This window comes from Haemaphysalis longicornis, unplaced genomic scaffold (assembly GCF_048455015.1).
Source record: "Haemaphysalis longicornis isolate Haplotype H1 unplaced genomic scaffold, Haemaphysalis longicornis Haplotype H1 scaffold_4, whole genome shotgun sequence".
In the NCBI taxonomy this organism is placed as follows: domain Eukaryota; kingdom Metazoa; phylum Arthropoda; class Arachnida; order Ixodida; family Ixodidae; genus Haemaphysalis; species Haemaphysalis longicornis.
The window spans coordinates 6739300-6751890 of record NW_027526361.1 but is presented as its reverse complement, the minus strand read 5'-3'; the positions used below and the strand labels follow the sequence as shown (position 1 = coordinate 6751890).

The window sequence follows — 12591 nt, the reverse complement described above, 5'->3', positions numbered from 1 at the left end:
CATTTCCGTGAGGGATATGACGTAAGTCCAATCTTGGTGTATACCGACATAAAGCACTTTCGTGTTAAAATATAAAACCCGAGAACAAACAACCCCAAGTATAACGTACCCTTTAGTACCAAAGGTTGCTCCCCGCACAAGACCCTGCTTGCAGGGGTGCACCCTTTACAGGCCGCTTGCTTTGTTGAATTGTCGGAAGTTCCATGACGGATATGACGTCATTGAAATCTTTGTGTAACCGGGAATAAAACGCTTTCGTGTTAAAAGATGCTCTATGCTCCGTTTGGGCATGCAGACTGGTAATGAGAGAACATGCATATGCGTTCGAGACGAATGAGGCTTTACGAATGCGTTTATGTTGCAATACTACCCGCGCTGACAGCGAGGCACGGACGCTGAAAGCTTGCTGCGTCTTGCATCTCCTCAGCTGTTCGTTGTGCGAGTACGTTACCATCGTCTTGTAGACCTGGAAACCACCTCCAGATGAGTTTATCTCCAAAATATACACTTCATAGCGATTAATTAAGATTGCGACGGGCCCACTGCGATATACGGAAAGCAGAGCTCATTCACATTTTTATGGGTAGATAACCCATCACCGGCTGAAACCTGTCGGTGAAAGAACAATGAAGCTCAAGATGCAAGTCGGTGTCGAGGTAGAGATGAGGACGAAAGCCGCATTTAGATGCGCGCATTAAAATAACAAATACTTACATTTCCTGCAGGCGCCAAAACCAAAAACTTTGCTTTCTAAAGACTTCTCCGACAATCCTTTACACCGCCAGCAAGTTTCTTTGAAGCTGAACTCACGTGCTTGGCGCAGCTTATCACGTGCAGCCTTTAGCTCGCCCCTTATCTCTCCCTGGCGCCGTCATCAATCAATTCGACACCGAAAGCTTCGTCCCACTGTGTTCAATGGCTGCGGCACACTGCGTTGAAATATTCAGGAGATAACACCGTGTCTTCGTGCAGCTGCCGAAACCGGAAAGCAGTGTTGCCTTCGGGTGTGATGTCGAGCCGCTCAGCTGGCTTTGTGCGTTTTGCTGCCTGTATACGGAGCATTCTCGTGGATGCCGAGACGTGCTTACAAGGCCTTCTCGTCGACTCGTCGGCTCTCTCGTCGGCTCTCTTTTATGCCGACGTAAAGGAGGTCCCTTTCAGGCGCTGTGTGTTGGATAGCTCATACCGCTCTTCACGCGCCTTCGTCTGAGAAAACCGCCTGCGGGGAGCGTGAAAGGACGCAGGTACGAACCCCCGTCAGTTATACTAGACAAAAAACCCGCCGTTGCACGCTATCACCTCGCTCGGATGTTGTAAGACGCGTTGGCGAACCGGGGAGGGGCGGCTTGTTGTGCAGTCATCAGGCGTCTAGCTTTGGTTCACCCAAAGAGAGGTTGAGTCCGGCGGTGACAGATACAATCCCCACGGAAAAAGGTTCCCAATATTTGGGCGTTGGGTACAGCTCTCTGCGTTCGACCAAAACAGCTTCTTGCTATGAAGTATTTTTGGATTGTCATACTTGCAGTGCCTAGCCGCTTCTGCGTTGAACAGTAAAATTATGCTAATGCTGATATTAAATTGGTTTTAGGATGCAAAATATAGAGCAGAATATCCCGATGGTTTAAGCCTTGTTGCTTGACTGCGTGGCTAGGCAGTTCCTGGAGGGCAGGAGTGAGTAATATAATGGTAAAAAGAACGGAAATTTAGGGCGTTATATTGAAGCGAGAACTGCCATTAAAACAAGTACGAATAAATAGCAGCAAATGCAACAGCTAGAAGTCCACGTCCCATTCTTCACAAAGATGCAAGTGGTTATGACTCCTGTAGTAGTAAACACTGCCAGAACCGAATAGTGCGTGACCTCGAGAGTAAAAGAAAAAAAAAACACGAAACATTACAGCACATCACATTATTGCGAAAGCCGGTTTGTAATTTTTTTTTTCAAACATTGTAGCATGCAGGTGAAACAGAAACTGCATTTTATAAAAGTAAAACCTTTCGAGCATACAGTGTGCCGTTTAAGATACAAAGTAATCAGCGTGCTTGAAATTCCTAGCGGGAAAAATCAATTTCGCACTTAAAATCGATCACCCTAAAGCATTGTTTATTTCCGATTGGTGACACCGGAATAAATATCTAATTTGAGAAAGTAGTGCGGGACGCAAAAGGCGCAATTTCGGATAGGCGTATAAAAGCGAGGCGCCATGAACTCGTCTATGCGGAGAAAACACAATGTTCTTACACTGTCAACCTCAATTGCGGAAGCATTAAAGGATCAATTGAATTAGAAATCCGGCGTCGGCGTCGGTGGCATTGGAAGAAGCGAAAGGGCTCCTAAACCCACGTGACTTCAAAGCGTACACAGCTACTGGGCTTACTAACAGCGCAAAAAGAGAAGAACGAATCGCGCTCAGCGAATGTTCTAAGCTTAGTCAGCACAAAATATTTCATATTTCCTTAAAGCTAAGGTCGAATATTCGTGGCGGGTTAGGACCTTATTTATTTTTCTCTTGACCCGCAGGGGAAGTAGGACGCGATGTCTGATTTGTATAACGAAGGCGCCGGACCCCGCAGTGTTGGGCGCAACGAGAAAAGGCAGATATGTGAAAAGGGCCGATCTTCGTCGTACGCGCAAAAAGCACCGTAGCTGCTCATAGTGCTTGTTTCCCGCCTCGGAGCCTCTTGAACACGGTTCAGTTTTAACCCTCTGACTTGAGTTTTTTTCACCCTTAAAAAGAACTTCATTGACGTAAACGTTACTATTGAGCCAGCCAGAGAGAAATTGCGCAATGTATTTGAGCATCAAACGACACCTGCCTATTCTGCAGATACAGTTCCAAATGGGCAACCCTTAATAGCAGTAGAGACGCTTATTATAACCGGCCACCTTTTGCCGGCCGCTCATTTGCGGCAAAAATAACAAAACAAGAAAGAAAAACATCGGCGCTTGCGTGCGCTCATTTCGCGCATACGTATGTTCGTGGCTCGATGTGGCTTCCGTTGTGTTCTGGCTGGCAAATTGCAGGCCATCTTGTTATCTCTTTCGTGTCAGCATTTCTTCGCAGGTCCAATTTCGACATGTCGTCACGGTGTCCGGGAGGCGCACCAAAAAATTCGAATTGGCGGGGCTCAATGGCGCACAGGAACTTGGAACGTTCATCAACGAGTAGAAGACGTCCCTTTGACCCAAAGGCAAATAAATGCGGAAAATTCGATTAGTTTCTGCTTTAGTTCAAGTAATGCGGAACATTTTAGGTACTGTGTGGAAAGTTCGATTTCGATAAATATTGTTGTGGGGAAGGGGATCTCTCCAAGAATCTACAAAAGAAACAAAATAGCGTGGGAAGACGCCGAGCGGGACTGGAACGTCAACTAGGACCGCTGTCAGGGAGCTGAATACGGGTCTTTTGAAGATTGCATGCAGATTATAAGTAACGACGAAGTTGACGAAGGTGAAGAGAGAGAGAGAGAAAGAGAGTAAATGTTTATGGAAAAGGAGGAGAGGTCGGTCTGAGAAACTGACCTCGGAACTGGTACTTCCCATTGGGGCGAGGGTACGGAGTACAAAAAAAAAAAGGAAGGAATGAATGTGGAAGGTATGAGAAATGACAGCGAAAGCTACGAATGAAATATGCACATGCATTAAGACCAATTACACGTCTCCCCAAGCAACGGGGCACAGAATCATATTACCATAGTCCACTTTCCAGCACATGATTATCGTCCATATAAAAGATGTGAGACATTATTCCGCGGTCTATTAAGTTTTTCAACTCAGAATCGAGGACCCAGAGAGGAGTCACTAAGGAATATAGGCACGGCTTTAACGGCTAGGCTTAGTTTCCTGGTGTCAGCCCACGTGCCCAAAATCTTTTGTTCGTACAGAGGGAGAGTGTCCAAGCATAGTAATTCTGTCTCAAGATTCTTTCGCTCACGAGTGCACCTTGGGCAAACGCTAAGAAAATGTTGGATAGTCTCTGGACAGCCACACAGAAGGAAGCACGGGTTGTCCTCGCGTCCGATCGTTGGGAGATACTTTCGGGTCAACTCCGAGTCGCAGCCTCTGTAGCAAGGTCTCTTGACTTCTGAGAAGTCTAGGAGTATGGGTGAGCCAGAACTTTTGTTCAGGATCGAGCCTGTGATTCTGCTATTCGGCGGGTCAAGCAAATGCAAGGCTGCAGATTGTTTACGTGCTCGGAAGAGTTTCGCGTTAGGATATTGCCTTGTGATGGGTATAGCCAGGAGAGTTCCATAGTGGTGTGTATGCTGCTCTTCTGCATCCACAACTCGTTTCCAGCGATTCCACAGTGACTTGGCACTCACTGAAGCACGACCGGGTGGCCCTTTCCACACAACTCTTTGACCAGGATAGCCACATCAGGGGTAAGCTGGTCATATTTGACTTGCTTCATAGGGTACTTTAGTGCCTCCAGCACTGGTTTGCAGTCACAGAGGATAATCAGTGCACTGCTGCGGCCTTTCACAAGAAATGGTGTGGAGCGCTTCGCGTAAACCGGCAGACGACGTCTTTTGAGAGATCTTGAAACTTCGATTCAGTTCTTTTCCATCCATAACCACTGCCGCTGCAGGCGAAGACGCCGCGACCGAGCCATCAACGAAAACGTGCGAAGCCTCCCCGTATATTTCACTGGTGTAAAATAGTGAAAGTTGTCTTGAGGCCGAAGACGAATCAACAGTCACTCTCCCTTGTTTTAAACTCTGGTATTGTAAATGTATTTCTGAACTCAGTACACATTTTTTCTCTTAAATTTACGTTTTGCAGTACGCGCGTAAAACATCTAGTGCGATGAAATGAAAACAACAACGGAAAATCAACACCCAACAACACTCGTAGACACGTTCGAGGCATCCAGTTTTCTGACCTCGTTTCCTGCCGCAAAGGTCATGACAAACCTCACGGAAAGCTCCATTTGCGCCAAATTAAATGTCTGTGCGGCCGACCGCACCCAAATTTTGCGTGGAAGAAAAACCTTTCCCCACAATAATCGCCCCTCGAAGCGCACGTGAGCCGTAAAATTTGCGATCACTGCCAATGTTGTGCAATAAGCATTCTGTCGCGTTGTTTTCTTTAGAAATCTGCGTTGACGAACAGAATTCACTGCACCCACCCCTGCCCCGTCCCCTCTCCTCCCAGACCCCACTTTACCCATCCAATCCCTCGATCCTCTTCGGGGTGTCGGATAAATTAGCGCTCAACCCCGGGAGAAAGGTCGCATATATATTGACATCGCAAAAACTCCGCGATATTAGCCCGACAACATTACCCACATTAACATATACAATACAAAACTGCTACATTTTTGTGGGTATGCATGCATCTTGAAAGCGAAGTTGGAAGATGCATGGTTGCAGCATTGTTCTTTTCTGTTCATTTTTCCATTTGCGCACGAAATACTCTTCAAACAGAACTACGGGATTGTAATGTTGTAACCTTTTTCCAGTGTCAGAGCAGGTCGGTACCGGGCTTGCCAACGCCGTTTTGAGAATATGCGCATTCTCGCTGATTCGCTAAAGGCGACAATTTTGTGTAACTACATTTCCGTTCTTACGGCAGCCCACTTCCGTTAGGTTTCCACGTTTCCCGGCATGCTCAGTGCGGCCTGGGCTGTGCCAAAAGCCATTGAGCATATTCTCTTCGTGCGCGAGTTATACAGGGAACAGTGCCCTGATCCTGCCCTAAATTTAAGCCTCACAGATTGTCTCGGCTGGCTATTTATTGTTTTTTTTTTCTCATGTGCAAGAGGGTTTTAAACACCAGCGCTGAACTAATCTTAGGCCTTCTTGTGAGAAGAGGGCGTTTTTTTTTTTTTTTTCGCGGCCGCTTCAGGCCGCAGACGATTTTTTTTTCTCTGTTTCTCTCATCCTCTGTTTGTTCCCGTGCTAAAGCCTCTTTACATGGCATGTCTGTGCCGATGCTTTCCTGCATAAATTGTACGGGGCGGAAGCACACGGATATGGTATTTCATGTGCGCATATCGTAGTATGTCAGCTGTGGAACGTACTACCGCGAAGGTGGCTGTTAACAGTTCAGCAAAAAGTTACCAGATATTTCAATATTTGGGGTCGAAGAGAATTGAATTTCAAGAGCACCACTATATGGCGCTCGCCTAATCAAACAAGGGCGCGATGCAAGTCAGCAAGAAATTGCCGAATGGTTGGTTGTTAGAGAGCAGATCAAAATATTTATGAGCGCTTCGCCATAAAGGAATCAATCAAGATTCGGGCCAACTTTCAGATAGACAAAGTCAGTTTGTAAGAAACCACTTTCGAGTTATAGAATATTCGAAAGGGCAAGTAGCACGTGCCGCTACTGCGATGTAAAGAGAAGGTCACGATAGTTCGTCATTTCACCACTATATAAATGTTCAACTCGAAGCTCCTAATGTTCGCGAGGCTGTTGTGTCTAGCTCGCTTGAGTAATAAAATATCACCTCGGTAATGCCAGTCTGCTGGCCTTTGTTGGGTGCCTGGACTACCGCTAACTTCGTTTTCTTCAGCGCCTCTTCGTGAGCCCCTGAAAATCATCACTGTAAATGTTGCTCCGCCGCAATATAAGACGTACTGAGGTGGTGCACCCTTTCAAGGGTGCAGTTGTCAGTTCTCTGAACCGTGACAGGGTTTCACGGAACAAGCCCCCGACAGCCGTAGCCATAAATTAGATAATTGAAACAAATTGAAGCTTTCAAAATCTTTCTATGGTCCACCTTTTTTATATATATTTTCTTTCCTTGATTCCCGGGACGTCAGCCGGGGGCAAAAAGGACAGGTTATGGCACTCGGAGGGGGAAACCACGGCTGGGCAAGTTTGACGTGTGGGTAACACGTGACAAAAGTGGGGAGACCACGTACCTTTCGTTGAATTTGCATCCTTGCAGGAAGTATTCTTTCGTACTTGTTTAGGATCTTATCAGATTTCGGTCCAGTGAGCGTAAATTTTCCAGGATCACCTAACTCCCCTAATTCGACACAAGGATTACTGATTGATTGTGGGGTTTAACGCGCCGACGCAACGCAGGCGATGAGGCGCGCCGTAGCGGAGGGGTACGGATTAATTTTGACCCCCTGGGGATCTTTAACTTGCACAAGAAGTCTCATACACACGGGCGTTCTTGCTTTTCGCCTCCATCAGAAAAGCGGCCGCCGCGGCCGGGAATCGAACCCGCGACCTCGTGCTCAGCAGCGCAACGCCTTAGCCACTGAGCCACCACGGTGGGTACAAGGATTAGTATTAGTATAACTAAGCTTTTTGCAACGGTTATGTTTGTTTATGTTATGCCTAATACAGTGGACGTGGGAAGCCAACAGAGTAAGTAAACCGCTTTTTAAAAAAACTGCATTAGTAAATTTTGCGCCTGTGCGCAAAACAAGCACTATGGCCCCTACCGCGATGGTTTAGCGGAATTCTCGTAGACCAGCATGTACACATAATGAAATCGCCAGCATGACGTCAGTCTGCTTCACTGATGGTTTCGCTAAATTACTGCTTAGGCTTGTGCATGGGGCTTCGGTGCGCGTTATATATGGTGTAATGGTGTAAAATATTTTACACCCAGAATGGTGTAAAATATTTCATAGGCTTCCACTATGGTGCGTCCCACAAACCAGCGTTACCTTCCACGCGTTCAACGCCGGAGGTTAGCGTAAATGCCAACGCAAAAATGGCCACACCTGACATATTCTGTAACGATGTCTGGGATCTATGCAGAGCTGACCTCCTTCAAAACAAAGTTCTAGCATTTTTAGACACCGGGGGCCCTATTATCGGCGGCACAAATTCCTGGGAAATCTGGGAATTTGCCGGAAGTCTTTTCTGATTGGCTTTCAATTTTGGTCACGTGCTTCCGGTTTACAAAGCGGTTGTGTGTGCGTTCGTCATTTTGACGTTTTATGACGTTTACGGGCACCAGGTCTAAATAAAGTTTGCCTTATTTCTCTTTACTGAAAGCGCATGATTCTTTTCCGGCAATGAAAAACTAGACTAAATGCGCCGGACATGACAACGCAGGCCTGTCTTTGCTATTCAACAACAATACTGCTGGCAATACACGCCCTCTCTGTGATTGGCTGAGAAGCGTGACGTAATTTAAACAGTTGGCGGGAACTATCACGTCACACACTGGTAACTTCAGTCTGCGTAAAAGTGACGTAATGTTACGTAACAACTTGAAAGTGGCGGCTGCTTTTGTCGCGAAATAGGGCAAAAAATTTCCCTCACCTTCGGCGTCGCAAAATTTCCGCGAATTTGCAGCAGGCGCAGTTTCGCATGACGCGCGGTTTCATGTTTTCTACCGAAAGAACTAATAGTTTCGACTGTTTCCAAGTCAGCGATCACGGAGCATACAAATAACGTGCAGTATTTTGCTTTTCCGTTTGGCAATAAAATAAAAATTATTTGTTTGGCGTAACCGCAACATAACGGGGCAGTACAAACCTCTCCATGACAAAGAGAACCCAATGCATGGCATTTGTCCACACTCGTCCTAGTAAGCTGTTGGGTCACATAATCGAACTCAAGAGAAAAAATAACAAAGAAAAGTGTCTCTTTTGTTCATTACCGCGCTGATTTAAGTCCAGCGTGACGAATGAGTGAATCGGCGACATCGGTGTGCTCCGCGATTATCAGGCGTAGCGCTTCGCTGCTCTTATGTGTCATACAAGGCGCGGTCGCGGCCGTCTTTTTTGATGATCATGCCATATATTTGTAACTAGCAGCAGACGATAGTGTGGCGGCAGTGGCGGCCGGGAACGCGATAACGCAACGAAGCTTGCATTGAAGCAGAGAGCCCGGCTATGTTACTAAAAGCGATTGAAAGAAATAAACATTACGGTAAAAAAGATTGTGTGATATTATTTAGCTCAACATCCCCCTTTCGCTCGCTTTTGGATCAACGTTACTCGATCGCCTTGTGGTGTTGACGCCAATTTCGACCTGCAGAAATGTGTTTCCCTTGCCAACTTCAGCTACCGTCTAAATTTTTATTATACATGTCAAAGGTTTTTTTCCTTTTTTATGAGCATAATATGACACCTTAGTTGAGATATTTATGAGTGAAGCGTCAAATTACACTGCATGTCGTCAGAGCTATACGTGCATCACGTCACTGATTGCTTACGTTGTGCTTACGCAAAACAACATGGCGAATTTCCCGGGAATTTATGCTTTCGAGAATAGGGCCCCGGAATGGATTGCAGCTGGATCAACTCGCATGCAGTCACGCCGCCTGAACCAGATAATTAGACGGGACTCCACTAAAGTTTTCACGTCCAAACTGTGCGAACCTACTCAACTTTAACCTTTCTGGATGCTCTCGGCTCAGGCCACGCGAGTTGGCGAGCCCAATTTAATAAGGCAGAAAATCATCTCCGAAAGCAAGTACAGGTTTTCAGCCACGTTATCGCGAAAGTACAGCCTTGGGGAAAAAGTAAGCTGGTGGTGGTCATACAGTTTCAGGGAGCCTTATATAAACCCCGATTCAAAGCCATGCAAAAAATAAACGCGCTGGAATGGGGGCAAAGCGAATGGCAAGAAAGAGCCAATTTGATTGCTCAGCACCAGGCAACATTTGATCGAACGACTTGGACCGTCGGTAGGGTGGCGGGGGTGTGCCGTCGGTGTAGTTGGATGGTATGCGCGCATGCTACATGCCGGTGGGCATCGTCAGCGTGTGAGTGAATTCGTTTAGGGCTTCATCCATCTTGCATCATGTGATCAGCCGGGGCAGACAGCGCGAATGCGCCAGTGAACGCGGCACGCAACCCGTCAAATATTCACATCATCGCGCGGACCGCGTAATGAGGGGAACGCGCCGGAGCGAATGGGAGCGCGCATCCCCATCGGCCGCGGCCTGCGTTCCTCCTCCCTTGGAGGAGGCGAGGCTGTGCGAGCCTTGTTTACCGGACCGCGTGCCGGTGGCCGGGCTGCTGACCGCTACTCAGCCTGTGTTGGACGAAGGGCAGTCCGGCGCTTCGATCAACAGCCAGGCAGTCACGTGGCCTTTCGAGCTGCTCTTTTGCTTCCCATGGTCGCCCCACCAGAACTCCAATCAACGCTGGGGAAAACGGCTGCTAGGGGTGTCTGCTTTTTGCTCCCGAAAAGTGCGAGTCGATGTCACAAGCCGGCACGCGTCTTCTAGATCGCCCTTTGCCGCTCGAATACTGTAATGCGGAGGCACGAAAGGGCTTCTCCGTGGGTGATTAAATCCGGAAGAACCGCAGGTGCCCTGCAGCCCCGGAAGAAGCGGGACGCGTTGCGGCTGGCCTTCCTCTTCAACGTCCGTCTCCGCACTACTTGCTTGTCGTCGTGCCATTTTGCGGCCCGCAACACACCGCGGGGCATACAGCGGCGACGCAGGAGAAGCATTGGCTCGTGTAGCGTTTTAAAAAGGTAATAGCGCGTTTGCTGGAAGGCTCCTTTGAGCGGAGTATGCGAACGGCTTTCGAGGTGACTTAAATAGGAACAAAAGGTGTCGAGAGGAGAAACAAAACACGAAACCAGCGCGAACCACTCGGGGCTATATAGCGCGTGCTTCTAAAACGTGCCCAGAGAAGAAATGCACAAACTTTTATTCGGCACGGGTGCCAGTTACCTCAAAACAAGCAGAACTAAGATACAAATTAGGCCAGCGTCCCTTGTCGCTCCACAGAGAACAAGGAAACGCAATAATGCTTTCGTGTTAAGTGCATGCAAGCACACTTAGCAGAAATTTACCTGCGGTCCTTCTGCAATTTTTCTAAAGCACGATAGGTTACTGAGCTGAAATGTATCATGAATCAGAGCTGATAATTTTTATCGCAATCCCACAAATATTCATTTGTGAGATTTTGTTCTTGCTAGAACCATGCTATGGGACTGAGAGACTGCATCTCGCGCAAGAACCAGCAGCAAGCAGTCATTCGATAATGCAGTGTTCGTCAAAAAAAAAAAGTTCCTTATTGTCTTCAAATTTATGTCCCAGGAAGCTCCCGAGAAAATTGACGAAAAATGGTTATAAAAGCTTGTGCCAGAGGCAGCTGGACTGGCTGTCAAGACTGTTTCTTAAGGCATTGTATTAGTAAGCCCGACAGTGCATACAAATGATAATGGTGGCTAAAACAATCCTTTTCATTAGTGAAATTAGGCCTGCAACGGCTGGGAACAAACGACTATGCCATTTATTTTGGGAAGGCGACACCTGAGGCAGGTGGCAGTGTCGTAATGACGGTCTATCAGGTTAATTATCTTCCGTTTACGCTAATTGAGCGGAGAAGGACGTTGACAGCTCGATCGTTGTGAGTACCACACGCTAATCGAGAACTGAGGGAAAGAAAAAAGGCTTGGCGCGCAGCATTACCGAAGAGAAAGAATAAAAGCTAAAACTCTTGTGAGTACAAGCTTATCAGTCTGACAACGGTTTGGTGTAGTCGCCCATGTCTAGTAACGGAGGGCTATCACCTAGAGTTAAGGGAAGTAATCCCCTATACGGACGAGGAACAGATGTAATGTATAAAAATGCACGCCGCCTTCTTTAGCGCAACCCTCGCAGGTATGGAGTGCTGTCTGCTCCGCAAGTAACCGTCCTCCCGGATACAGTCAAACCCGGCTATAACGAACCCGGATAGAGCGAATTGTGCTATATATCGAACAAAAAAAATTCAGTTACAGAAATACATGGGAAACATATTCCTTATAACGAAGTTCACATCCGATATATCGAACTCCGCGCGCCTAGAATGGCCGCCGAAATGCATGGTCTCGGAGCGGCGATTGAGGTGTGGATTGGCCGTGACCACGGAGCAAGAGCCGCGACTGGGACATTGCATCTTGCACGGAGCGACCTGACGGCCGACACTTTCCGTAACTATTTCCGAGGCGTGGGACTTACGACGGAACCCGCCCAGTCAGCGAGTCCGGACCAAGACAGCAGCATCGGTGAACTGTGGGAAGAGCTAGCCAACGTTGCCGATGATGTCGCGAGTGAAAGCCGTCCGATGCTTACAGTAAAGCGCTTTCGGCAGTCGATGTGCTCCGCCATTTCTTCCTCGATTTTGGAGAACGCTGACTCGTACTGCTCCAAACAATGTTTCGTGTAGAGAATGCTATGCTAGTTGTAGCCGCCAAAATGAAAGTGAAAACAAAAATCACCGTTTTTTTTTTTTTTTGCAAAGTAGGCAGTTAAGGCGGAAAAAAGTTTTATTAATTGCAATAAATGGAATATTTTGGGTATGGTTAATGGCTACTTTACTGTGTTCGTTTTTGCATGCGGGGATGGTGGAGTTGAGGAGGGGGGCCTACCAGGCAATGCGAACTGGTAACAATAAGCTCGTTATAGGCGGGTTTGGCTATATCGAACTATTGGATATATCGAAGAAATCGCGGTGCATATTGCAGTTCGCTATAAACGGGTTTGACTGTACTCAAGAAGCTAGACTAGAAAACTGCAACTACGCTAGAAAGGCTCATAGGGCCACAAACGGCACTCCCTCACCAGGGAAGTGTGTGGCCTCCCTGGTGCACTAGTTGGGCCCCACCTCCCATGACTGACCAATGCAACACCCGGCCCTCTCGCCCCTACAGCTTTACAGAACCTCACC

At 47.4% G+C, this 12591-nt stretch overlaps 1 protein-coding gene across 1 annotated transcript in view; it reads left to right on the top strand.

Moving 5' to 3' along the window:
• LOC144178183 (uncharacterized) overlaps positions 1-12591 on the top strand; it is a 209049-nt gene that overhangs the window by 129174 nt on the left and 67284 nt on the right. The gene's annotated exons all lie outside the window — the stretch shown is intronic.